Here is a 26,395-nt window from a genome sequence, read left to right as displayed (position 1 = left end):
CCATACAATGCAAGAGAATGATGACCAGAAATTTCAAGCTCCAAAAAACACAAAGGCAGCATAAAAGTAATCCATACAACTCCAGTGGTTTAATCACGTTTTCTGAAGCGATCTAATCAGTTTTGGGTGATAATAGAACTAAACAGAACTCCTTCAATATAAATCTTGACATCAGCAGTCTCTATGGCGATCAAGATTTCAAGCTTGATGACATTTCCTAGAGATTGACACACTCCCAGAGCACTTTGATGGCACTAAGGAGTGTATTTGAGCTTGAAATCTTGATCGTGTTGAGAGACTGCATTGGCAAGATGTACAATGAAGAAGGAATTAGATTTTGGTCTGTTATCAACCAAAACTGATTAGATCGCTTCAGAAGATGTGGGTTAAACCAATGGAGTCTTATGGATTACTTTTATGCTGCCTTTCTGTGCTTTTTGGAGCTTCAAAGTTTTGGTCACCATTCACTTGCATTGTATGGACCTACAGAGCTGAAATATTCCTTCAAAAATCTTCTTTTGTGTTCTGCAGAAGAAAGACATCATGCACATCTGGGGTGGCATGATGGCAAGTAAATAATTTTTGGGTGAACTATTTCTTAGTGACATTCGTCATCCTGAGTTTTGGATCTTTATGTTGTTTCAAAAGGTTTTACAAAACGAAGTTACCTGGCACAGTTTGTTTTTATACAGTTGCCAAATGGCCACATGGGGGCGCCAAGTGTTTATAATAGCCTACTTTCATGTTTGAAATGTGTGGTATTCAAGTATTATTATTTTTAATCCAGCTTTTATTATATATCATTGATGTGTATCACATTTTTTAAGATTCCTAATTTCATGTTTTATATGGTTCTAGAGTTCAAGTTAATTTTGTGAAAAGAGAACATTTGAATTCTCTTGTATATCTAATATTAGTTTTTTTTTTTTTTTTTTAACCAAAGCCGTTAATAAAGAATACCGTGTCGTTGACACTTCTCTCCTCTCCTTTCTAACCAAATAACCATGAAAACACAAAATATTTGTTTTTAAAAAGCCGAGCAAACCACTGAAGCCTAGAGCTGCTCGACAGAATAATTACCAGCCCTAGTTGAGTAGCGCTGTGTAACCTAATTTGCATAAACATGAGTAATTTATGAATAATAAATGCCCTTGTGTTCGGCGTGATCCATTAATTTGCATATCGCCATGGCACTACAGTTATTTTTCCTGAGTGCTGTGCTACCATGATGCGATAAGAGCCTGCACAAAACAGAATCAAAAGGTGAGTATTTACTGCCTTTTAATACTCTTTAGTCTCTTTTTGTTCTGAAGATTATATATATATATATATTTTTTTTTTTTTTTTTTTTTGTTTATTTATTTATTTTTTTTATTTATTTGCCTAAATACTTGTGTCAGCTTTTCATGACTAAGATAGGCACAGACTGTTGTATGCTGTAGGGATCATGTGAGTGATGTGGATACAATTACTATCATGTACCAGTGCTCTGTCATTGTGTGAATTGCATAAACATGATGTTTAGTTTCATTATTGATGAGACCCAAGCTCTGTTGTATAGACAGCTGGGAAGACACACTGGCAAATTGGTGCATCATGAAAAAAAAAAAAAAAATTATGCCAATTACAAAACTAAATATATTTCTGTAATGACAGGTATTCAGATTATTATCAAGTGTGTTTGTTGAATTCAAATCTCATATCCACACGTTGCACAGATATGGACAGAGAGACTAGCAGAATTCTACTGCTGTGTACGGTTCTGAATCCACCAGAGCCCAGCTCAGAAAGGCTGATTTTGGGTTGCCATGGAATTTTACAGCTTGATGTTTTGTCTGTATTAGTATTAATGGAGAAGATAAAGGTGTCAGTGGTTTTATTCTTAGAATCTAATTAGATTTTGTCAGATGACTTTGAGTATATTGTTAACCAGGTCTGTTGGCTTGTACTTGTGTCTGAGAACAGTCATAGGAACAGTCTGCTCCATAATGTTTTACAAATGATACACACTGATGGTTATAAATAAATAAATGTCCAGGCTTGGCAAAATTGATGGTGCAGATTGATAGAAATAACTGTTGCTATGATGAACAACTGTCACTGTATACCCTAATACCATTAATATGCTAGAAAGAAGTCTGATATTATTGTGCTGATGTTCCTTGTTGATTTCCGAGCAAATCTATAAGGCTCTAATAAACATGCTTTATGCAGATATTGAAAGTAATTTTCATTGGCTCATCTTGAAGGAGTGATGCGTGGCATTGACCCTACCCACTATACCAGATTTCAAAATGCTCTTTTGTTGGGAGCATGGCAATGTTGATCCTTGAAAAGGCTTTCATACAGTAGATTTTACTTGCATATTGCCAGTCCCATGAAAATGATTGTCTATAAGTTACACGTTCTACAAAATAGCTCATACATATTGCGAGAACACCCATTTAAATGATCCGTTGTGGCCTATCTTAACAACTGTCAACTCATCAACATAATTTCACTTCTGAATCTACAGATCCTGGACTCATTCAGTTTGGTGCTATATATATTATGTAAATGTTTTCAGTTATGTAAATTTGTATCCTATAGCACTTCTCAGCCACTCTAGTGAGTGCAGTATCTTAGATATCGTTTGTATGTACATTTGTACATTACTAGTCTTCTTTTGTCACATGATGAACATTTTCTTTTTTTACAGACAAATATTTTGTTCCTCTTTTCGTTCATCTGTTCTTATGTAAGAGATTTTATAAGTTAAATATTTACTGCATATTACTTTATATTTAAAGAAATATTCTGGGTTTAATACAAGTTAAATCAAGAATATTTGTGGCATAATGTCGATTACAACAGAAAAAAATATTTTGACTTGTCCCTCCTTTTTTTTTTTAATTGTTTTTATTTTATTTATTTTTTTTATCCCCTTTTCTCCCCAATTTGGCATGCCCAGTTCCCACTACCTTCTAGGTCCTCGTGGTGGCGTGGTTACTCACCTCAATTCGGGTGGTGAAGGACAAGTCCCAGTTGCCTCCACTTCTGAGACAGTCAATCCGCTCATCTTATCATGTGGCTTGCTGTGCATGACACCGTGGAGACTCACAGCATGTGGAGACTCATGCTATTCTCCACGATCCACACACAGCTTACCACACGCCCCATTGAGAGCGAGAACCACTAATCGCGACCACGAGGAGGTTACCCCATATGACTCTACCCTCCCTAGCAACTGGGCCAATTTGGTTGCTTAGGAGACCTAGCTGGAGTAACTCAGCACACCCTGGATTCAAACTTGAGACTCTAGTCTCGTCAATACTCGCTGAGCTACCCAGGCCCCCCCTGTCCCTCCTTTTCTTTAAAAAAGCAAATATGTTGGTTACAGTGAGGCACTTACAATGGAAGTGAATGGGGATAACCTGTAAGCATTTAAATATTCGCTGTTTCAAAACTATAGCCACAAGACAAATACAAATAAACAATATGCGTGTTAACATGATATTAGTGTGAAAAAAAAATGCTTACCAACCTTTTCTGTGTAAAGTTATATCCAATTCTACAAATTCGTTGCCATCAGTATGAAACTCCGTAAACCCTAACACTCAAAAACTACTGTGAAAACAACAATTTAAACAACTTTATAGCTAAAATAATATGCTCAAAGATTTAACAAAATAATTACTGTACAGTAAGTGCTTTTATAAAATTATGAACATCACATTTCTGTATTTAACCCCTCCAATAACTGGCCCCATTCACTTCCATTTTAAGTGCCTCACTGTAACCATGATTATTTATTTATTTTAAGAAAAGGAGGGATGAGTAGAAATTATTTTTGTGGTAATCAACATTGTCACAAATGCTGTCAGTTGAACCTGTAATATATATATATTTTTAATGCAAGTCTTGTTGCGTTGCATAATATCAGCAAACTGCAAAGCCAAATTGTTCCTTAGAGTTATTTTTTCCCCCCAGAACAACACATTTTACTTTGTTTTTTGAGAGTAATTGAAAATCAGTATTTCGACTTTTTTTTAATTTTAATTTTTATTTATTTTTTTATAAAAAATAACTGTTCCCAAACACAAGTTTTTGGTTTCAAATTTGTCATATATCTGGATGTGTACCAGACACTGGCATGGAACAAAGGCAAGCCCGGGCATTCACATATCATCCACTCTTTATGCAAAATTAATGCATGCACCCCCATGACAGCATGATTTAATTTCCTCCTTTCATTTTCTCTCACCCGTTGCCATGGACACCGACAGAGGGCTGTTGTGATATTAGCTGCTACAATATGGACAAGTGCAGCTCTCTACATGAAGCAAACAGCTACTAAATCACATGACCTCATCAAATCTCTATTCTGCTTGCAGACCAGCTGGAACTGTGCCATGATCAAGGGATGTAATGTATTCATAGCTTACTTACAATTTCAAAATGGAAAAAAAAAACAAAAAAAAAACATTGTCGATTTGTGTCAGGTACACTGTTCAACATGCAAACAAATTGGAAATATTACAGAGTATATACAGAAAGCAATGGCAAAACAATGACTGCTAAAATGAATTGGAGAAAAACAAAAAAGACAACAGGCTGAAAATATTCTCATAGCACATTATAGAAGAATGCAAGATGCTATTGGCTTGTGTTCCTCATTGCAACTAAGAGTATTGCACTAGGCAGAGATGGCGTCATAGCACCATGCATAGTGTTAACTGTGTTGCCACTCAAATCATGTTGCCTGCAATAACCAAATGTGTGTTTAAGCATGTGTGTGGAAGCGTATTAGTCTTCATTGTCAGTCAGCACGGGAATATGTATGCCTGTGAATTCAAGTGTGGAGATCAAAATGTTGCAAGTTGGCACTGGGCATTCTTCCCCTACAGCTACTAACACACATCACAGGTCCTATCCAGTCATCTCTTTTTAGTTGGGCTCTGTCTAGGTTCCTTAGCTTAATTTTGCATCCTTTTTGTTTCCTGCATTCAGGGCATCCCTAGCTGTAAAATAAATCTCTGAATGAGATGCAGAGACCCACTTTAGGGTTCAATGTTCCAGAATTTTAGTTCCAAATATGAAGCTCATGGTATAGTTGCACTGATAGTTCACACATGACAACTGAAAATTCTGTCATCATTTATTCAACCTATAATGTTGTTCTAAACCTGTATGACTTTCTTTTATCTGTGAAACACAAAAAGAGATGTTAGGTAGAATGAAAGCCTCAGTTACCATTCTCTTGCATTGTATGGTGACTGAAGCTGTCAGCCCAGAGCATTCTGCCCAACATCTCCTTTTGTGTTCCACAGAAGAAAGAAAGTCACACTGGTTTGGAACAACATTATAGATGAACTCTCTTCAACTTTTAACAGATTTTTAGAATGGGTGTAATTAAAAATGATTGTATAAAGATACATTTATTTTAAGTCTTTTAATACTGAGCTTTGTATGAGCATTTCAAAATCTCATTACTGCAGCAAGTGATAATTTATAAGTGGACACTCTTGTGCCGCCGAATCTAAATTGTTCCCACTCTCATTTTGATATCTCTCATTCTCTCATTCTGATACACTTCTCAATACTGTCAATATAGCTAGAGGCGAATAGATAATCAGACAGCAATCAGAAATTGAGATCTACCATTCAAAGGCTATCTCACAGTGATAGTGCCTGAGAGTGCAAGCATTCATGTGAAAATCCAATCCTTCACAGTACACAGCCCTCGCAAAGCTTGCAAAATGACCCTTTTATCAATGTGCCATGTCTGTAGCTCTCCAAATAGCCAGTGCACTCTCAAGGCACAGATGCATGTACAAACCTGGCTGAGTAATGTATGACCTGTCTTCACAATGTTCTGGGTTCCTGACCATGTCTCATGTGTGCTGTTTGAGAGAGTGTGTGTCTATGTGTATGATGTTTGGAATATTTCGAAATGGCTTTATTTCTTATGTGCGTATGTGTGGAGAGCATTACATTTCTTATGTAGCCTTTACATTTGGAAATGTTATTTTCCTGATAGCCTTGAGAGTGTTGATACAGTGTCTCAAAACAGACTGCTGTTTTACTGGGCTGTCTTTTTTAGGGCATGCGGGGCTTACTAACACTGAGATGAAAACTAGTCATCATCTTGAACACAAATTACTTATTAACTTGATTTTCAGGATATATTGGCGTGAGAGTAATAGGGTGATTCTCACAAACCTGTCATGAAAATGTCATGTCATATTTCACCCTAAATCAATACCAAAAATATTAAAATTAGAAAAGGAAGTATATATTGTAAATATATGCTAATTGGATGCAGTTGGTTGGCACACTGTAATGACACGTCATTGATAAACACTAGCTTAGCAGTCTGCATATGTAGGTATTTAGAAGCTGAAGATAAATAGATGCATTTAAGTTTTGATCACAGCAGCATATATATGAAATCCATTTATTACCACAGAACAATTCCGTGTAATTTACTTATAAACCATGAAGTGGGTTGGTTTTGTGTGTGTGCGTGTGCGTGTGTGTTTGTGTTTGTGTGCGTGCGTGCATGTGTGTGTGTGTGTGTGTGTTCTTTAAGTAGACTGTACCATAATACCATAGCTGATGGTCCGCTTGTGGTCGTGAAGTCCAAAATAGTTTGTGCAATATTTACATACTAATTGTTTAATATTCATAATAACAACACCAATCTCAGCTAACAGTACTGTTTCTTTGCCATTTTTATCAGTAACATTTCCCATGCTTCATCCTTTTTATTTTTCAAACTCAGGAAACATAGTTAAAAATACAGTTCAAAATTATGTAGTGTTAATAAAATATATAAATGTTCATGTTTCATTATGCCATTAATTTATGTTTTGCAATTGATTCCAAAAGGAAAAGAAAAAAGAACAAAAAATGGCAATTGTACCCACTTCATCCTCAAGATGGCACAACGACCTCATTGTTTGACTGGGTGGCTAGCGTAAAAACATGCCCAAGTCTGATTTGATTACATTTCTACATTTTCTCCCTAGTATGCAACTTAAGGTCCACATACATGGCAAAGTAGCAACATCAAGAAACTATAAATATTTTACTCTGCTTTCTGTTTTCTTCTCTGGCTTGTTTATGTACTTCTAACCATATCAGAGAGGACAGAGTTCAAATTATTATAATCCGCCAGTGGAGTCTGGAACTACTGTGATTAAAAGGAGCTGTTGATTAAGGTATTGGCCTTTATGGGCAACTCTTCTGTCTTTCTTTCTTTACTCATTGCATTCACCTCTTTTCTTCCTGAAAGAGACCAAATGGATCCCAGCAGGTGAAAGTAAAGAAACGTGAAAAGACGCCCCTTTTGGCTCTGCTTTCAAGCCAACACAATACCCCGTCCCACCTCTTTCTGTCTGTAGTTTCCTACCTGATTAAACATATTCCTATGAACCCATTGGTAGATGGTGCAAAATCTAAATCAACAAAAGCTGTACGTGCCCCTCTTAAAATTTAAAATCCTTTTAACAGTAGGCTTCAATTAGCTTTTATTTCTTGTGTATGGTGAGTGTGTGTGAGAGAGAAAGACAGACAGAAAGCAAGAGGGAAAGATGTCTTTTATAAGCTTTAATGCAATAGTTTACTTGCTGATTAATTCTGAGATTTCCTGGATAAATCTGGACTCATTATCTTTCTTCCTTCCTTCTTCCTTCCTCCCTACCTTCCTTCCTCCTTTCTTTCTTTCTTTCTTTCTTTCTTTCTTCTGGTAGTAAAGTATTTTGCTTAGGCTGGTTGTTTATGAATGAAAGACATTTTCACCTTGTCAAGTTTGAGCAATTTTTTTCTTAAATATTTCATATATTTGCTGCATTAAACAACATAAAATAGCAAAATCATAGAATCTACACCTTATTGATTTTCATCATAAATGTGTGAAGTTTGTGATTTGTATGGGATAACAGGTTCACTTGTTTGGTAGAGTTTAAGTTTTTGGTGCTTATAAATGTGTGCAAATTGATTCTATTATCAGTGTGTTAAAGCTCCTTTTTGTCATTCAAATGACAGTTGTATTTTTTTATTTTTATTTATCTGCCTCATCCTCCATGCAGTGTTTGGTGTTTGTTGAGTGACATGGGAGCCAGTAATTATTGATGTGAGTGTAAGAAAAGGGATGAGAGAAAGAAGGTATGGCATTGTAACATTTGGGTGACATCCTACATGACAATTATATACACTAAAGCATTGATCAGCACTCTATCATACTGTTTACCTGGATCACCTTTACTCTGGATTTTACTCTGGTGGTAATTTTAAAATTTTGTGTGCAGTACACACGTACAATTAAATAAATCCTGTGCATCAAAGTGGTACACAAGTGTATACAATATATTATTATTATTATTATTATTATTATTATTATTATTATTATTATTATTATTTTAGCCCAGTGGATGTTAAAATCAAAGCATATTATTGGGGTGGGAGATTACATGGAATGGCCTCAGTGACTAGTATGCACTTTAAATTAATAGCATTGCAATACACTATAATTTATTTATTTTTCTCCATTTTGATGGACATATTAAGTTTTATTTTCTGGCATGATATATTTATATAATCCCTTTATTACATACTTAACATTTAAGTATTAGTTTGATGCTTCATGACTTTTCTTTACATGATATCTTAAGACAAATGACTTATGACCAAAATTATAAATGCTTTAAATGTCCTCCATAAAAATAGTTACATATATTTGGGGTTCAGAGACCGCAGATTTAAAACATGATTAAATGTAATGCATTTCCACATGCTAATATACTCTCATTGGTGTACACAGTATAGCAGTACATTCCTGTCAGTTATATTTTTAAATAGCCAGTTATAGTTGGTTGTATTTGCCAAGTATTTTCAAATTGACCCAAAAATTCACCTTTTAGAAAAAAAGGTATGTTTGCATTGTGATACAACAGATTTGTTAAGTCTTCAATAATATGTCAAGTGGGTGTTGAATTAGTCAGAAGATTATAATTTTTTATATTATTAATACAGGACAGCATAGGGGTCTCTGGGACCCCAAATATAAAGAACATACCTTAAATTATATTAGAACATGAACAGATAATAATATATAATTACGATTAATATACATTATGTAAATAATGCATAGCAATAATCACAATGTTTAGGCTAACATAATTTATCAATTTACAGATATAGTATTTCCATAATCTTAATTATGGCTGAATCCCTTTTTTTAAAGACAAGCAAGCACATTTTTTTTATATATTTTCTTTTATAACTATCAATATTGAGTAAAATGATATCTAATATGTAGCCAAGTCTTTGATGTGTTATCCTTTGAGATTGCACAGTAAAATTTGTAAAATGAAATCTTTTGATCTGTAGTTAAAGACAAGCAGCAACGTGTGATTTATCTCTCTTATGCTTATGGTGATTGACAAACCCATTGGAAAAGAATGGATGGGCAATGTCAGTTGCAACCAGAGGGGTGTGGGAGAACACCCACAACCCTGTGGTCACCTCCAGGCATGCTATCACACACACTGACAGGCAGGCGTAATGCCACGGCACTTCACACAAACATAGCCACACTGACAGTAGACTGACCCAGGCTGACAGCACCAGGAGGAAAGAGGGGGGTTGGCAGGAGTCCTCCGTGTGTCCGTCACGGTGTGAGCGTTTCTGGGTGTCAACGACTTCTTTCCTCCAGTACCCTCCAAACCCTTCGCATAAGAACACGATCACTTACCCAAACCTGCCTGACCTTACTGTACACGGATCACTGTACATTAGCAGGCGAGATTGACTGTAGTGCTTTAGATAAATGCAGAATGTCCTGTCACTGATTAATATATGATGTGTTTAATTAAAAGACTTGTAGACAGGAGATGTGAGCCAACTTGATTTGGATAAGTTAATCTGGCCAGACAAGACTAGAATGGATGTGGCTCATTGCCAACTGAGCACCCTCTTTGGTCATTTAACATTATGGTGTAGAGATGCATTGGCTGTAAGTCAGAGGTTTACTGTCACAAAAGCTTGGGATGAATCTATGGGGTTCAAATCCTGTGGATCTGGGCTGTCTTCAGCATTACATGCTATAGAGGGGACTTTGATGTTAACAGTTAGTCCATGAATTGACCAGTCAATATAAGAAGAGGCTTTAAATTATGCTGAGATACACCATAGAGCTCTAGCCCATGGCTCTTTTGTCAAAGACAATCCTTTGAAGTCATCCTATAAAAAGACAGTAAAGGTTAAAATGTGCATTGGAGGCCTACATTTGTAAGAAAATATGAGCCATATTTCATGAGCAAAAATTGCAACATATGACAGCCCTGATCACGTCGAGGACTTTTATTTCAATTTATGACAGCAAGGCCATCGTCTGTTTTCATCCTGTGTTTACGTGTGAAGGGAGATGAGGAACGGCATTGTCTTTATGTTTACGGTGGGAGAGGTGTACTCTATGATTCCCCTTGAAGTTTCAAGAGATGCCAGTGAAGATGCAGGCCTCTGAAGTTGATAACCCCAACGTCATGTAGCAGATGAGAATGACTGAGTTTTTCTGAGCCCTGTTGAGATCTATACTCGTTAAGGAGCGTCCTCTCAGCTGTTCGGTAAAGAATCCTTAAAAAGTTGACCTCCAGGGCAAAAAAGAAAAGGTGGGGTACAGGTAAGGTGAAAAATAAACATCAACATGATGTACAATTCCCCATTATACAAAGCTCAAGAACCTCTTGTTTTAACAGCCAGTCTATGTTCATTTGAAGAAGGGTGGAGAGGAGAGTGGAGAGAAAAAAGAGAGAGAGAGACATCAGAGCGAGAGTGAAGACAAAAAAAAAAAAAAAACAGTGTTGACAGAGATGCACAATAGAGTGAGGAGAAACAAGGAAAAACAGAAAGGAAAAAATATGTGGTAGAAGAAAAAGCAGAGGACAGTTGAGTAGCGTGTCAAAGCTTTGTCCACCTCAAGATGTGCTCTATGTTGGTGTCTTTAAGGTCTTTTTGATCCATAATCCACAGTCTGGTCTGAAGCACCAGGTGGTTCTAGTTCAATTCCCATTATGAAGTCCTTAGTTTGTAGTATGAATTATGAAAGGATCCATAGTTCATCCTGTTCACACTGAGACGATGACCCTATTGACCCTGTACTGGAACCAAGGGGAATCAGGTAGAGCCTCATCTTGTGGAGGCACCAGATTGAGCCTCTTCAGGTCCCTCAAGATCATTGAAAGCAGGTTGTTGACTGTCTCTAGGTTGCCAAAGCCATGGAGCCTTGCTGATAGTCATGAAAGGGCCGAAGATCACCTGTCATCTGCCTCATCACATCAAAGTCCTACGAAGAAGCTCCTTGTGTGCGATCTGCTCATGAATATACTGGGCAATCTGATCCCTTTTTTAAGCGAAACAAGGATTTGATGTGTTGTGTTTTTGAGCACAGATGGAACATGATAAATTACCATCCCTCTCAAAGTATGTGGAGTATTTTTTTAGGTCTTTTTAATGGTATCATCGTTTTCTGATTAGTATTAAGACCCCTGAGCTCTGAAGTAAAAGGGGTTTATGGTGTCCCCCTCGAGCCCTTGCTTTTACCCCTTAATCCTCTGGCTAATAAGTTCATAGCCAGCCAATATGCCCTGGTGCTGTTCAGGAGGGTGAGGTATTGCCCCATGCTCCTTACACTGAGCGGACCCATTTCTCAGGTACCTCTCCTGCTGACCGACCTTTTGTTCTATCGGATCAGTCCACTCTATGGCCAGAATAGTCTGAATTGATTAGCCCTGCACTGTATAATTGCCAGCAAATCCCCCTGAATCGTTTCCCATCCATTTGAAAAGGACAATGTTCGTTCTTTTTTCCCTCCGGCTTCTTGGCGCCCCTCCCCCATTCCCCTCCTTTTCATGCCACTTGGTTTGTTCACCCGCCCCACACCCCAAGCCACCTCATCGAGGTGAGGTGAGAAGGGGGGAGGGGCCGGAGGAGAAAGCGTTCCTATTTTGGACGAGCCCCCTACCCGAGTGCTGGCAAAGGATGAAAGCAAGCGGTGGGTGGACGTGTTCTAATCCGTCACCCCGGAGTGTGAGTGGCGGGCTGATCGGAGTTCTTACCTGCCGGTGCACAGCCAGGGTGGGGAGGACAGTGAGAGGAAACAAGGGAAGGGGGAAAGCTGAGGTATAGATTGAAAAGGAACTGTGGGGATACATGAGGGATTATTCAGGGGCCGAGGCGCCGGCATCAACTGCCCCTGCATCTCCACTCATTCAAACGAGAGGCCCAAAATCTTGGGTTGGGGCAAAAGTCCATCACTCTTACTGAGAATATTGTTATGTTGGAGTAGACCTGGAGGGTTGATCAAATGTGCCATGTCTTGAACAAAAGTCTATCAGTCTTCAATTAGTTGGACAATTTTAACATGTTTTTAATTTGAGATGTTCATGTCTAAACCCCAACACACAGCTACAATTTAGGTTAGGCTCTTTCAATCTCAAATCTCGAATGTTTATGATCATTCCACACTGTAATTTAAATGGATAGTTTACCCCAAAATTAAAATCCTGTCATCATTTACTCACCCTTATATTGTTCCAGACCCGTATGCCTTTCTTTCTTCTGTGGAACACAACAGATGTTAGGCAGTCTGTTAGCCTCAGCCACCATTCACTTTCAATGTATAAAGAAAGTCAAAGGGGTTTGAAACAAAATGGGGGTGAGTAAATTATGACAGAATTTTCACTTTTGGGTGAACAATCCCTTTGATGGTCACCAATTTATTTTAATATCACACATAATATGTTCGGCATCTGCCATTTACCCAGAAATCTTAATGCATGAGACCTACCTTTACAAGACTGACATCACACAAGGTATCCTTGGGCTGGGTAGAATATATTTTATTAATTTATAGTTGTAAAAGGTTTGTTTATTGGATCTTCATTAACGTAATGCATTCTGATAAAGCCAATGTCTAATTATAGCATGCTTTTATCCTCTTCATGCATCATGCAACCTCACCTTGAAAAACACTTGTCCTTTATACGAGGACAATATAAACCATAATCTCAAAAAATTTGCATAATTTTATGCTAACCTGGGGCAATCTTGAGTGCTTTAGTAAACAATTTTATGAAAAGGTTTGAATACACATTTAATTTTATATATATATATATATATATATTTTTTTATGATAAAGCTGTTCTAATATCTTAAATTGGTTCCCAGCTTTGACCAATATGATGCTATGCTTGTTCTTCATCAATGTCTGTGTCTCATTCAACCTTTAGTGACCTTTTTGATTTGGCCAATGGGGAAAGTCCTCTGGGAAAGTCTCAGAAGAACATAGGTTCAGGCTTGTAAGGGCTTTTACCCCATCCCATCTCTGACCAGGCTTGTGTTCAAGTTTAAACAAGCTCCTAGATAGAAGGCCCTCATGGGGTTTTAACAAATACAGGAGCTATTGTCTGTTCAGAGCAGTGACCACAAACAAATTGTATATCTACTAACAACATGACCCTGGACTCAAGTGAGTGGCCACATGCGGGGGATGTCTGACTAATGAGATGGTAACTGAATCGGACCAGTCGAAAGACTGATGAAAGAGCAACATTTATACAGCAATGTAGTTCTGAATTATTTTAATAATATTTTGACAGAGGTTAAAAGACCATTTGACCATCTTTTTTAATCTAATTTTTAAAAATAAAATGCTGAAATTGTAAAGTAAAAGGGTTAGTTCACCCAAAAATGAGAATCAAACATGATTTATCTAAAAATTAAAATATAGCTTTATTTCCTTCTTTGTAAGAAGAACAGAAAGAGATGTTAGGCAGAATGTTAGCTTCAGTCACTCATTGACTTTCAGTACATCTTTTTGCCATACAGTGAAAGTGAATGGTGACTATGGCTAACATTCTCCCTAACATCTCCTTTTGCATTCCATAGAAGAAAGAATGTCATATGGTTTGCAACATCATGAGAGTGAGTAAATGGAAGAATTTTCATTTCTGGATGTACTTTTCATTTAACATATTGCAATCCTGGAAATCCAATGTATGCTTTCAAATGGAAGAACTGAGTGTGTGATTGTATTCAGCTTTACATTAACACACTCAGCTATAACACACTTAACAATATTAATGAGTTGATAATTGTTTTTCTTCCGTGGTCCTCTCCACTGCAGTCCAAGTTCACCCCAATGGCAGGTCATGTCCTTCACAAAGGGAGTCTGCAACATTGACAGGGTTTCAGGCCAAAGGTCATATTAGTAGTGACCACTAAAGTGGCTGATGATGAACTGGTCAAACCCCCATTCTCAGGGATCTTCCCCTCCCTTTCCACCCAAAACGAGCCATTTCACCAGTTTATCTATTGGTTAGATCCATATGGAGGGCAGGGCTCTTAGTATAGATGACATCCCATAGGTCAAAGGTTAAATAACCAGGGCTGTTTACAGGGAGAGGAGTTAGTGAACATGAACGAAATGCACCAGGCTATGTAACTGATGATCATTAACATAGATAATCACCAAAAAAGACATGCTTGGATATGTCAGACATTGTTTTAAGGATACAATCTGTGTACAAATCTTGTTAATTGTGTGGAATAATTTGAGAAAGCACATTTCTTTTGTAAAGCATGTATGATCAATTCTGCAACAGTACCGTGGTTCCTTGCAAAAAATATGCATATGCTTAAATTAATATTTAACTTCTGTTTAGCCCATATCTGAAGCAAAAAGGGGTCTCAAGGGACATTTCTTAGGGGTCACTGCCCTGCCCCTGCTTCATGTCAGGCCTCCATCAGTCATTCTTTCCCATGTTCCCTATTGTCCCTCAAAGACTCCTCTAGTGTTTGACCCAGTGTGGATTGGTGATGGGTAGATGACAGACCTGGGGTGTCAGCCTGCCTTGATGCTTAAATTCTTGAAAGGCTCCCTGAGAAACTGCGTAACTGGGAGTGGTGGATTTGACCAGGTCAGCATGTGGTTATTTTCTGGCTTGCTGCCCCTTTAAATGCCTTAAGAGCACAGGGTCTGTAATCAGTGCATTCAGGAGGGATGTCCCTTTAACTGTGTGTGTGTATGTGTGTATGAAAGATTGAGAAAGAGAGTAAGAGAAATTAGAAAAAGGATGGCCTGATGGTAATGTATGGTAAAATCGTAAACTTTCAAATTTTGCAGAAACTAGATGAGATCACTGCAGTGGTTGTGTCATTGCTGCATGGTTGTCTCAGATTGACTCATTTGTTCTGAGAACTGCAAGTGGACAGTGAACAGTGGCACTCACATTAAACTACTGGAAACAACTAGACCAAAACAGAAATATGAACCTGTCTGGCTAGATAAATAAGAAAATAAATCTATATGATAATACTCAAGAAATAAATTTTTATCTATACAAGTTATAGGATTTTTCACCTTCAAGACCACTGTAATTTACAACACACTTACCTAAAGTGAATATTAAGCAGCCTATAAATCTACGCCTAGACAAAACAACTAAATTATGTTTCATTGGTTATTTATTTGTTTTTGTTTTTCTGTGTTAAAGGTGAAGTGTGTAATTTCAGTGCCACTAGAAGTACCAAACAGAAGTGCAAAGATAACGACTTTTCAGACAATTTTCCATAACACTTCCCCATCCTTCATTGGTCAGACAAAGATATAGACTCACCTCCAAACTCACACTATTGTTTGAGCCAGTGTTGGTTTGGTCAGGATGCTGAAACAGAAATATTTTTATAGCACCACAGAGCCACAGTGTTTATACTTTTTGAAGAAATCAACCTGCGAATGACTTCTAGTTGTGCACATTAAACTGGAACAGGAGAAAGTATTTAAACTTACACACCGTAAACAAATTTTACATTTGATGCTTTGGTTATTAGTATCACATTTCAGGAGAATTTTTATTTGAAATGTTCACCCAGTTAAAATAAATGTCATACTCTTCTGCATTTATTTGGCTCTTCTGCCTCAGTTCACAGTGTGCATCACAGCTGTCTCTGTCCAATAATAGATTCTTTCACTGTCAGCCATTTTCTCACTCACGTCCTCCTCCCCTTCTCCTCTCCGTCTTTAGCATGGGCAGCCAAAGGAGGCAGATTTATCTGCATCACCCTGCCATGATGACAGAGTAAATATTCATCCAGACGCCCAAGGTTCCCACACCATTACCGGGGCATTCACTGTTGGCCCTGCCGGTACAATCCTTAAAGGGACTGTTTAGAATGAATTGAGCTCAAGTATAGTGAAGGGCATAGAGTTCTCCAACAAAAGTTCTAATGTAATTATTCAAATTTGGATTGTGTTCAATAGGATAAGTGGAGAATAAATATGGGCTCTAACGTTATTGACAGTGATTTAAAGATCAATGCAATCTAGTTCTGTAAGACCATAGTTTAACAGTGCTGTTTGAATATATAAAAGTTAAAATATTTACTTTTGTTGGTTAGTTATTGATTTATTATACTGTACTAGTGCATGACTGACATATTGAATGTGTGCAGTACATGATTTTGTGGTAGTTTCTGAAATGGCCACAAGAGCAGTGCATTTCCTTTCAAAACAGTCTCTTTTAACCCTTATGTTCTGTTGAAATTTACTTTACGTTCGTAATGTTTCTCTGTGTCCAGAGACCCCATTGCTCTGTGCTAAAAAAAAAAAAAAAGAAAAAAAAGAAAGAAAGAAAAGAAGATTATTTTCCCTTCAGATTCTTTTTATATGGTATATACCTCTCATCTAATTAAAACACAGCAGCAGCAGCAGACATCTCTGAGTCTGTATCGCTCTGTTTACAACAAATTTTGAATGCACTTTTTAGAAAGTTGACTGTCACCCAGGACAGCAAATTTCTGCTTCTGTTTGGGGACCATTTTTCCTGAAACACACTGAAGAAAAATACAAAAAAACAAATTAAAGTAAACAATTTGCAGGCGTGAACTTTTACATCTACAAGGCAATTTTAGCATGTCAAAATTAATTGCATTAATTTATGTTTTATATCTGGGGTCTGTGAGGCCCCAAACATCTGTAAAATATTTCATTTTGAGGAGCGCATCTGAAACATGATGTCAAGTTGAAATATTGTTTATAATCAGTTCTCATAAAATTATGATAAGATAAAGTCATGGAGAATTGAGTAAAAAAAGTTTTAATCTGATACTTCAATGTTTAGTATGTATTTACGAGCTTTTAAAATGACCTAAAATGACAGAAGATGAGGGTTAACCAGCATTAACTTCTTCAATGGTGGACTTAGATGAAGCAAAGTATTTGTCCTTATCAAGAAAATATTTTTAGATATTGCAGTTAAACTTGGATTTAACACAAAATCCAGGTTTAACTGTTATATCTAAAATGTTTTAGTTTGAGTCTCATACAAAGAGAGTATATACAGCTTTACCTTTGATTGGTGGTCTCTGAAATATGTATTTGTTTAGCTTTCCTGAGATTTTATCCATAATATTTGTGTGGTGTTTGAATCTGTTTGTTAATGTGTGTGTGTGGGTTGCTCTATTGCTTTGTGTCATACTGGGAGCCCCTCCTGAGAGCCAGTGCACAACACTGGGGTGGGTGCAGCTGCAATGGCTTTCATCTCCTCAGGCACTCGGTAGAGAATCACAATATACAGTATATGAGTGTCTATGTGTGTGTTAGAGTGCAAAAGAGAGCAAGGGGCAAGGATGCAGTGTCTGTCATTTGAAGCTAATTAAGGGGGGCAAAAAAATATATATATATATATATTTCTGTACCTCAGACCTCACAACTTGGGTTGTAACTGATAATTTATATTGGCATCAGACAGGAGAAAAGGGAAAACTCTTTCAGTGTATTTGTACTTTAACATTGGTAAGTCAAAATAAATTAAATCACTTGTTGAGGTGACTACATGTTTCACTCTCTCTAAAATGTTAAAATATTAAAAATATACAAAATCTGGAATTTCATGATGAAGAATATTGTTTTTATTATCATTTATCAACCTTATGTTTAAATATTATTAGTTTATTGAAGAATACAGTATATTGTGGTAACCCTTTACAATAAGGTTCCATTTGTTATCATTAGTAAATTGATTAGGTACTGTATAATAAACTAACAATGAACAGTATTTTAACAGAATTCATTAATCTTGGTTAATGTTAATTTCAAAATATACTTTTGTTCTTTGTTAGTTCATGTTAATTAATGTAGTGAACATACATTCTGTATGTTAACAAAAACAACCTTATTATGATGAACATTTTTGAGGGACATTTTTGTAGTGTGTTCATCTCCTCTCCTGGAGAGTTTGTTTCAGTCGATCATCCACTGCGACTCCCTTCTGTGCTACGTGTGGGGGAAAACACTCGTGTGAAAATGGCCATGAGAGAATCTCAGAAGCTGCCCACGGCTACACCTTTTGCTTGCTCGGATGCCGCTTATGGTTGGGCTTAACATTTTAGCCCCTGTGGTGTGCCGCAAGGCAAGAAGTGATACCTGCAGTGGGAAGCTTTTGCCTCTGGGTCTCTGCACTTTCCCTCTGCTTGGATTTAGCTCACCCTTACTTCAGTGATAGGGCACTTACAGCCTAATTTAGGCTTACCTATGACATACCCATGACATCTCTATAAACATGCACTGATCTCAGTATAAAATGTAGAATTTTGTTAAAATCAGCCAGCCCAGGGACCCCCTAGTTTAAAAATGGTAACATTGCAATAACATTAACAGTAACAATTTCAGTAATAACATTAAAAAACAATCAACCATTAATGCCAAAAAAATGAATAAGTCTATACACCAAATTAACTACATTTATAAATATTTTTTGAAACAGAGAATATTTTAATGTTTTTAAAAAAGCTGTATGTTTTTTTTTCTTTTTTTTCTCATTTACAGACCCTCTGCAATGGACCCGTAGGAGCCTCTGGACCCTGACTGAAAAATCTGGGTTTAGGGGAAGATCTTAAAGAGGCAAAAGTCAAATCATGGCATCAAAAAGATAAGTAGTTCAGATGTTTTCCTATCCTTTACCTGTCCATTCTGGACCTGAGCAGTGACCGTTAAGGTTCATTTAAAGCCTCTAGTATTTGTGTCAGCACTGTTAAGCATGCTCTAATCTAAGTTAAACTTGGCTCCGGGCATAAAGAAGCTTTTCTGCCTTCTAGACTTCTCTGTAGACGTTGCTGTATTCTTACTGCAGCTCTGATAGCCCTTGTCGGTTCTGTATGGTGAGAGTCCTTATTAGGGATGGCACTGCTCTCCCAGCTTATTCAGAGATGTGGGGGCTGGCTCGATCATAAGTAACTGAGGTAAAAGGCCACATCAAAGTGGCTCCCAGTCATGATTTGTGCTCAAGTCAGCACTCAAGGCCTGTTGTTTCAGGAATGGGTATAACTATATGAAACTAAACAAAATGGTCCATATCCCGGCAACTGCTAAATAATTATTGAAAATTTTTATTAAATGATTGGGTTTAGCCCTTTAACACTGGTTTTCCAGTGCTCAAAGCAAGCAACATTGTGATATAATATTATAAAATGATATATAATGATCCAATAAAGCAAAGGTGAGGCTGTGCATTGATTTTTACCATGGGTAAGGGGTGTTCTTTGGCATGACGCAAAGACTCCAGTGGCTTATTGCTTTTATAAAATGTCAGCAATAGCAATGTTATTTAAAAACAATGTTCAATAAACAGTGACATTAATAAATATTGAAATAATAATTCTTCTGTCATTTCATTCATTATCCTAACTGTAGGCTCTTTGTGGTTGCAAAGCAACATGGTGCATCATGGTGCATTCACATTGTGTTGGAATCATTTTACAGTCATCATCCAATTAGAATTCTGAGTCAGAGCTATGTGTTTTAAGAAATATAACGACATAATTCGGCTCCGGTAATTTCCTCTACTTGTAACTACTGTATACCACTACTAATGATGAAAATGAAAAAAAAAAAAAAGTGTGGATAAAATAACATTCTCCATTTTCAATAGTCCTATTGAACCAAACAGAACCAACTAACCAACATACAATGACGTAAAAGCATGTTGCGTGCTCCTTTATCCGTTTTAGCAATATTTTAAACAATTTAAACATTAAACAGCATGCCTTTTTTCATTTCTCCGGCATACCACTCAATACAAACCTGGAGACACTTTCTTTTCTCCTTTTGCTAGGAAGCTTTTATCCTCAAGTAAAGCATACATGACAGTCGAATGTGTCTGTGGCACAAGGCAGTAATGATTGCATGAAATTACAGAGGCTTCAGCAGCAGCTCTCAGGTAGCTGGATCAGCTCTCTCCCCTGCCTTACTTTCTCTCCCTTCCTGCCTCTCACAAGCTATTCAAAGGGAATGTATAACTGAATATAAGATGGAGCGGGCGTCTTTCAAGGGCCAAAGCTAATGAGACATTTTACCTTGAAATCAGAGCAAGACAGGAGGAGACCCTGTAGAGCTGAGCTTGCATAGGGGGATCACAGTTGGGCCTGGATCCTTCAGAGGAAGCGAGAGACAGAGGGAGATATAGAGAGGGTGTGATCCATTCCACAGAGGAATAATTCTCTCAACGAGAGTGGATTATAACAGGTAGGACATTTTCAAGCAACGAAGTGACCTCACAAAAGAAAATAGCTTGTTCGACGCTAACGTTGACCCACTTATTTTTTTTCTTTTGTCTTGGGCGACACCCATACATCAGAGTTAAGTCTCTAAGACTTGGGTTTCAGGTGAATGCAACAATTACTCTCATTTGGAGGGGCACAAGCTGGAATGGGGTTGGCGTGAGGTGAGGAGAAGGGAAAGAAAAGGTACTCTTAACAGTTAGCAACACCGGCATGGATCAGAGAAACAAGTTATACGAGGCCAGCGATGAAAGGGAACTAAAGATTTGTGTTCTGAGGGGTCCTCTTTTTAATCAGGGGCCCAAGAGATCGAAGCAGAGTGGTAGCCACAAACTAGTGTCATGCTAATAAAAGGGTATGACAGTGTGAATGTTGGGTGCCGCTAGTTATCTACACGCTAATTAACGTGGTACCAGGAGCGAGATGGTTATTTGTGTAGTATTGAGGATTGAGTGGAGGTGGGGACACTGAAGTGTGGGGGGAGGGTAAAGACGAGCAGCCTAAGGCCTTCCATCTTTTGTCCAATTGTATAACTGCATACAAAGCCAAACAGGCAATCTACATTTTGCCCATGCTAATCACCGCATTCAATAATGAAAGTCATTTTAAGGCCACAGCATATTTTTGATTGAAAGATGATGAGGGAAGTTATTTATTTTTCTTAATATAGCACACCAAGTAATGGGTGCTAATTAGAAATGGCATGCTGCCATGGAGATCTAACATTTTATTTGAGAAAACACGCATTTTTGTGATTCAATTAATTTGTATACTTCACTTTGATTTGATTAAAAAAGTTGACTTTAAATATTTTAAAGTTATGACAGCAGTACTCATTACAGACAACACCATGCTCTCAAAAATTCCTCCTGTTCACTCAGGTTGTCGGTCCTTTTTCTGAGTTTTTTTTTAATAGTTCGACCATGTTGCCCCTGAGCCTGATTTTAGAAGACCCTTGTGACCTCTGTCTGGCGTAGTCCTCATCCCCTCTTTTCCCACAGACAATCCTGCAAACGGACCCATGACAAGAGGCTCAGCATATGGCCCCAAGCCTTTCTTATTGTCTGGAGTGGCGGGGCAGGACGGGCCGCAATTATTGTCACCGTTGTAAGATGGGCGATGTGTCTGGAAGACCAGACACACGGCAGTGTGACATGATCCCAACAACTCCTCGTGCCCTTTCCCACCAAACCACAATCTCCTATCAGACATCGGCTTTGCAAATGTTTTCTTGCAAGGTCTTTGTTAATATCAATGCCCAAATTTCAGCTCAAACTCTTAATGTCATGATGTTAAAGGGAAAAATCACCCAAAAATGAAGATTCTGTCATCATTTATTGACCTTTGTTGTGTTCTAAACCTGCAAGACTTTGCTTCTTCCTTGGAACACAAAATGTTAGGCATATTGTTGGGGACTGAGAGCCTCAGTCTGAATTCACTTTCACTGAAAAACAAAGAGCTTTTTCCTCTTGTGCTCTACAAAAGAAAGAAAGTTCATTTTTTCAGTGGACTAACCCTTTAACTGTGATCTTGTCAAGTATATTGATTTGCTTGGCCAGGAGAGGGAAAATAGTTTGGAGTCTGTTAAATATCTTGATCAATTGTATTGTATCAGAAATGGCCAAATACCGTATATCACATAAAAAGTGGCTTAAATGGTTTGCTGCCACAGCTATCCACATAATGAGTTTAGACTAACCACTATGTACATTTAATATGTGAAGAGCTATTTTTGCCAGGTGTCAGCTGTCAAATAATGAAAATATATTATCCACAAGTGTTGTACCATCTGCTTGTGCCACCCTTTAAATATAGTGTAAAAACAGTCAGTGTGTTTTCCTAAACTTTAAATTGACAGAATAATAATGGATCACACAGCACCAGAAGATGATGAGGTATGTAAAGCACTTAGTTAAAACAAGGTTTCTGTCATTCCTGGAGCTTGATGTAAAATTCTCATTCATCACTTTTTTTTTTAGGACAGGAAGTTGCCGATGGCAGAACGTATCCTTTTTTGATTTGTTGAAACTGACACTCTGTGAGCCATTTTTTATATGAGACATTACAATTATGAAATCAATTTATTTCCCACATTAAAATGAAACTTACCCTCCCACTCCCTCATGCCAGTCCATGGTGAAGATTTGTTGAATAATCTGGATGTACTATGTTACATGTTTTAAATTCAAAGGGTATGTGATGGTGACCGAGTTATACATGTTATTGCACAATTTTCTATCATTAATATTTACTAAACTGAAAACTTTATTTCATTGCCTTTTGATAACAATTAAAATATTTAAAAGCATTTAAAGCATTGACAGTGCTGACAGATCACAACTGTGCCCGTCCCCGTTACCCAAACAATTCATGATTTCAAATGCATGTACATATAGAAGAATACTGTTCTGTTCTATACCTTTATGTCTTCTGTATACTGGACAAATAGTATATTTGTTTCCAACATTTGATTTTAGTATAGAAATGGAATAACATTTACAATTGTAAACAAATGCATACATCATACAATCTAAGACACACACAAAAAATTTAATAAAATTAGTAAATGGATAAAAAAAATGTTGAACACATTTGAGTAAGATTGAATAAATAAATGTCTCTTTTTTTTACACACGTCTTTCCTCCTCTTCTTTAAGATTTTATTATTATTATTTTATTTACTTCATTTAATCATATTCATTTCATATTTGATGCCAAGATGGATGACCTTTAAAACATTATTATAAATCAAGAACTGAATTACAAACATTAAAATTCATTAAAAAGGTCATTTTAGGAAACTCAATAAGAGTTTAAGATTTGAAAGCAATGTGATGTGAAAATTCCTTATTAGGAGAAAAATCTGCATTTAAGAGGAAGCCCCATCTTGCGGGTACCATATTAATTAAATTGTTGCTCGGTAACAGTGGCAAACTGTTGGTAAATGGGCAGGGTTTAGTAAAGTGAGCAGGGGTAGTTCACACAATGGGAGCACTTCGCCTCTTTACCATATTGAAATATGTCCCTTACAAACTTAAAGAGTAATACAGCCTAACCCTTATTTCCCCTTGTCTTTCAGGCCTGCAATTAGAGGACATAATATAAGTTTCTCACCTCCATTGGTGAATTATGGGAAATCAGCTCCTGTGACCTACTGAGATACCATAGACAGATCATGTCTCCAGCCACTGCACCCTGGCAACTGCCTCCAGTGGCAACACATTCCCAATAACAAATACATCTGTACCTATAGGATCATTGCTATGGCCACACAAAAACCAAGAGCAGCTGCTGGAGAGTAGTCTTATCTGTGACTTAATGTAAATGTCATGTCTAAATGATCTTCTATGAGCATGTTTACCCTTCCTGGTTAGAGACACATTGTTGAAATTATGGCTTAATTTACAGTCATGCACTGGCACAATAAAATTAATACTTACTAATCACATGTATCTTATAAGTTTCCCTTTCAAGTAATAATAGAACTGTATGGACTTTTCACTTTGAGCTTTCTTTTTCTTTTCATAGAGGAATAAATATATTTTCCCTATTTATGAATAAACTGACATAAATCCAGTACTAACTAAATTTTGTGTATTTCTTCCTTCTTGTTCAAACAGCAAAGAGACTCTGTTTCATGTGGACAGTAGATAAGGCTTTTGTCATCTTTAGTCACTGATTTTTAAGTAAGCTCTCATTTTCTATACTCGTTAATGAAATAATGCAAAATACTCACTCTGTTCGCATAACTGAGTAACTTTGGCAATAGTCCTGGTATGCTGGATTCTGAATGGCAGTGTCTCATGGGTGCTTCAGTTGACTGGCTGCTGACCTATGCTGGACCGCTAGCCACAGTTCAGACAAGAGGCACAAGAGGCACATCAATGGCAACTGAGGGCTAAAGAGGATTATAGATCAGCAGACATAGAAAATAATAGTGTACATCTACTTTCTATTGTATATAAAACAGAATATTTGCTTTTTGTGCCTTATGATCAGTTAAAAAAAAAAAAAAACTGATAAAGACTGTATATTACAATTTAAAAAATATTTTATTTATTATTATTATTATTATTATTATTATATACATGAATAAATGTATGGTAGCTCAATATTGCACTTACCCACACTCTTTGGTCAAAGATTCAAGGTTTACAAATACCTTAAAGTCAAACCTGATATTTTCCTAAGCATTTATTTCTTGCTTCTCCTCATCTCTTTTCAGATTTTCTTTATTTACTTAGTTCTAATGCTGAAAAGAGTGATATATTAAGGATTTTAACAGCCTATGACAAATTTGAACTATACTTAAACGTTTGTTTCATGTTTAAAAAGTTTAATGTTGAATTGTATCCATATATTTAAAAATAAAATCTTAAATATAGGCTAGAAGCATAATAGTCATGTACAACTAATCATTATATCTCAGCAGATCTCAGGCGTTCATATATATAAGGCAAGCTTGTTATTACATGTGGCTTTCACTAAGGGGCAGTCACTTCTGTTCAAACGTCCTGATGTGAGTTTATCTCCTGTATTTTTCTGGTTTATTTAATTGCATTATAAGGGACACTATAATCACCTTTCCAAATTTTAAATAAAATATTACAGAAAGAAGATGATAATAATAATAATAATAATAATAATTATATATATATATATATATATATATATATATATATACACACACACACACACACACACACACACACACACACAACTGGTCAAAAGTTTTGAAACACTTGACTGAAAAGTTTCTCACGATCTTAAAAATCTTTTGATCTGAAGGTGTATGCTTAAATGTTTGAAATTAGTTTTGTAGACAAAAATATAATTGTGCCACCATATTAATTTATTTCATTATAAAATTTACATTTAATTAAAAAGAAAAAGTTTTTGAAATTGATGACTTGGACCAAATAATAAAGAAAAGCAGCCAATAAGTGCCCAACATAGATGGGAACTCCTTCAATGCTGTTTAAAAATCATCCCAGGGTGATACCTCGAGAAGTTGGTTGAGAAAATGTCAAGAGTACATGTCTGAAAATTCTAGGCAAAGGGTGACTACTTTGAAGATGCTAAAATATCACACAGTTTTGATTAATTCTGGATTTTGTTTAGTCACAACATAATTCCCATAGTTCCATTTATGTTATTCCACAGTTTTGATGACTTTACTATAATTCTAAAATGTAAAAATATATATATATATATATATATATATATATATATATATATATATATATATATATATATATATATATAATAAAGAATGAGTTTCAAAACTTTTGACTGGTAGTGTGTATATGTGTGTGTGTGTGTATATATATATATATATATATATATATAGTACTGTGCAAAAGTTTTAGGCACTTGCGAAAAATCTTGCATAGTGAGGATGTCTTCAAAAATAATGACATAAATAGTTTTCATTTATCACTTAATGTCATTCAAAGTCCAGTAAACATAAAAAAAAAAAAAAAAAGCGAAATCAATATTCGGTGTGACCACCTTTGCCTTTAAAATAGCACCAATTCTCCTAGGTACACCTGGACACTTGGTTTGGCTTCTTGGTTGTTGGCAGATATGATGTTCCAAGTTTCTAGGAGAATTTGCAACAGTTCTTCTATCTATCAGACCGTGTGGCAGAGCCCGCTCCCCTCTCCTTTAAACGTGATTCATTTATCTAAAACAAATAAATACAGGTGCATCTCAATAAATTAGAATGTCGTGGAAAAGTTAATTTATTTCAGTAATTCAACTCAAATTGTGAAACTCGTGTATTAAATAAATTCAA

The 26,395-nt window shown here is 36.5% G+C and overlaps 1 long non-coding RNA gene across 3 annotated transcripts; it reads left to right on the top strand.

Annotated features, from left to right (window-relative positions):
• The first annotated feature begins 80 nt into the window (after positions 1–80).
• On the top strand, positions 81–24,528 carry LOC127432916 (uncharacterized). 3 transcript variants are annotated; one of them, XR_007895812.1, is made up of 4 exons: positions 81–1,263; positions 18,869–20,258; positions 20,406–20,563; positions 21,600–24,528. It is a non-coding gene; the product is annotated as an uncharacterized LOC127432916 (long non-coding RNA). The 3 variants fall into 3 exon arrangements; XR_007895815.1 differs by having other exon boundaries at positions 18,869–20,563; positions 21,600–22,493; positions 22,578–24,528; XR_007895813.1 differs by having other exon boundaries at positions 18,869–20,563.
• The last annotated feature ends 1,867 nt before the right edge of the window (positions 24,529–26,395 follow it).

Source organism: Myxocyprinus asiaticus, chromosome 4 (genome assembly GCF_019703515.2).
Source record: "Myxocyprinus asiaticus isolate MX2 ecotype Aquarium Trade chromosome 4, UBuf_Myxa_2, whole genome shotgun sequence".
Lineage (NCBI taxonomy): Eukaryota > Metazoa > Chordata > Actinopteri > Cypriniformes > Catostomidae > Myxocyprinus > Myxocyprinus asiaticus.
Note: the sequence above shows the minus strand (reverse complement) of the source record. Positions and strands in the feature narration are given on the sequence as shown.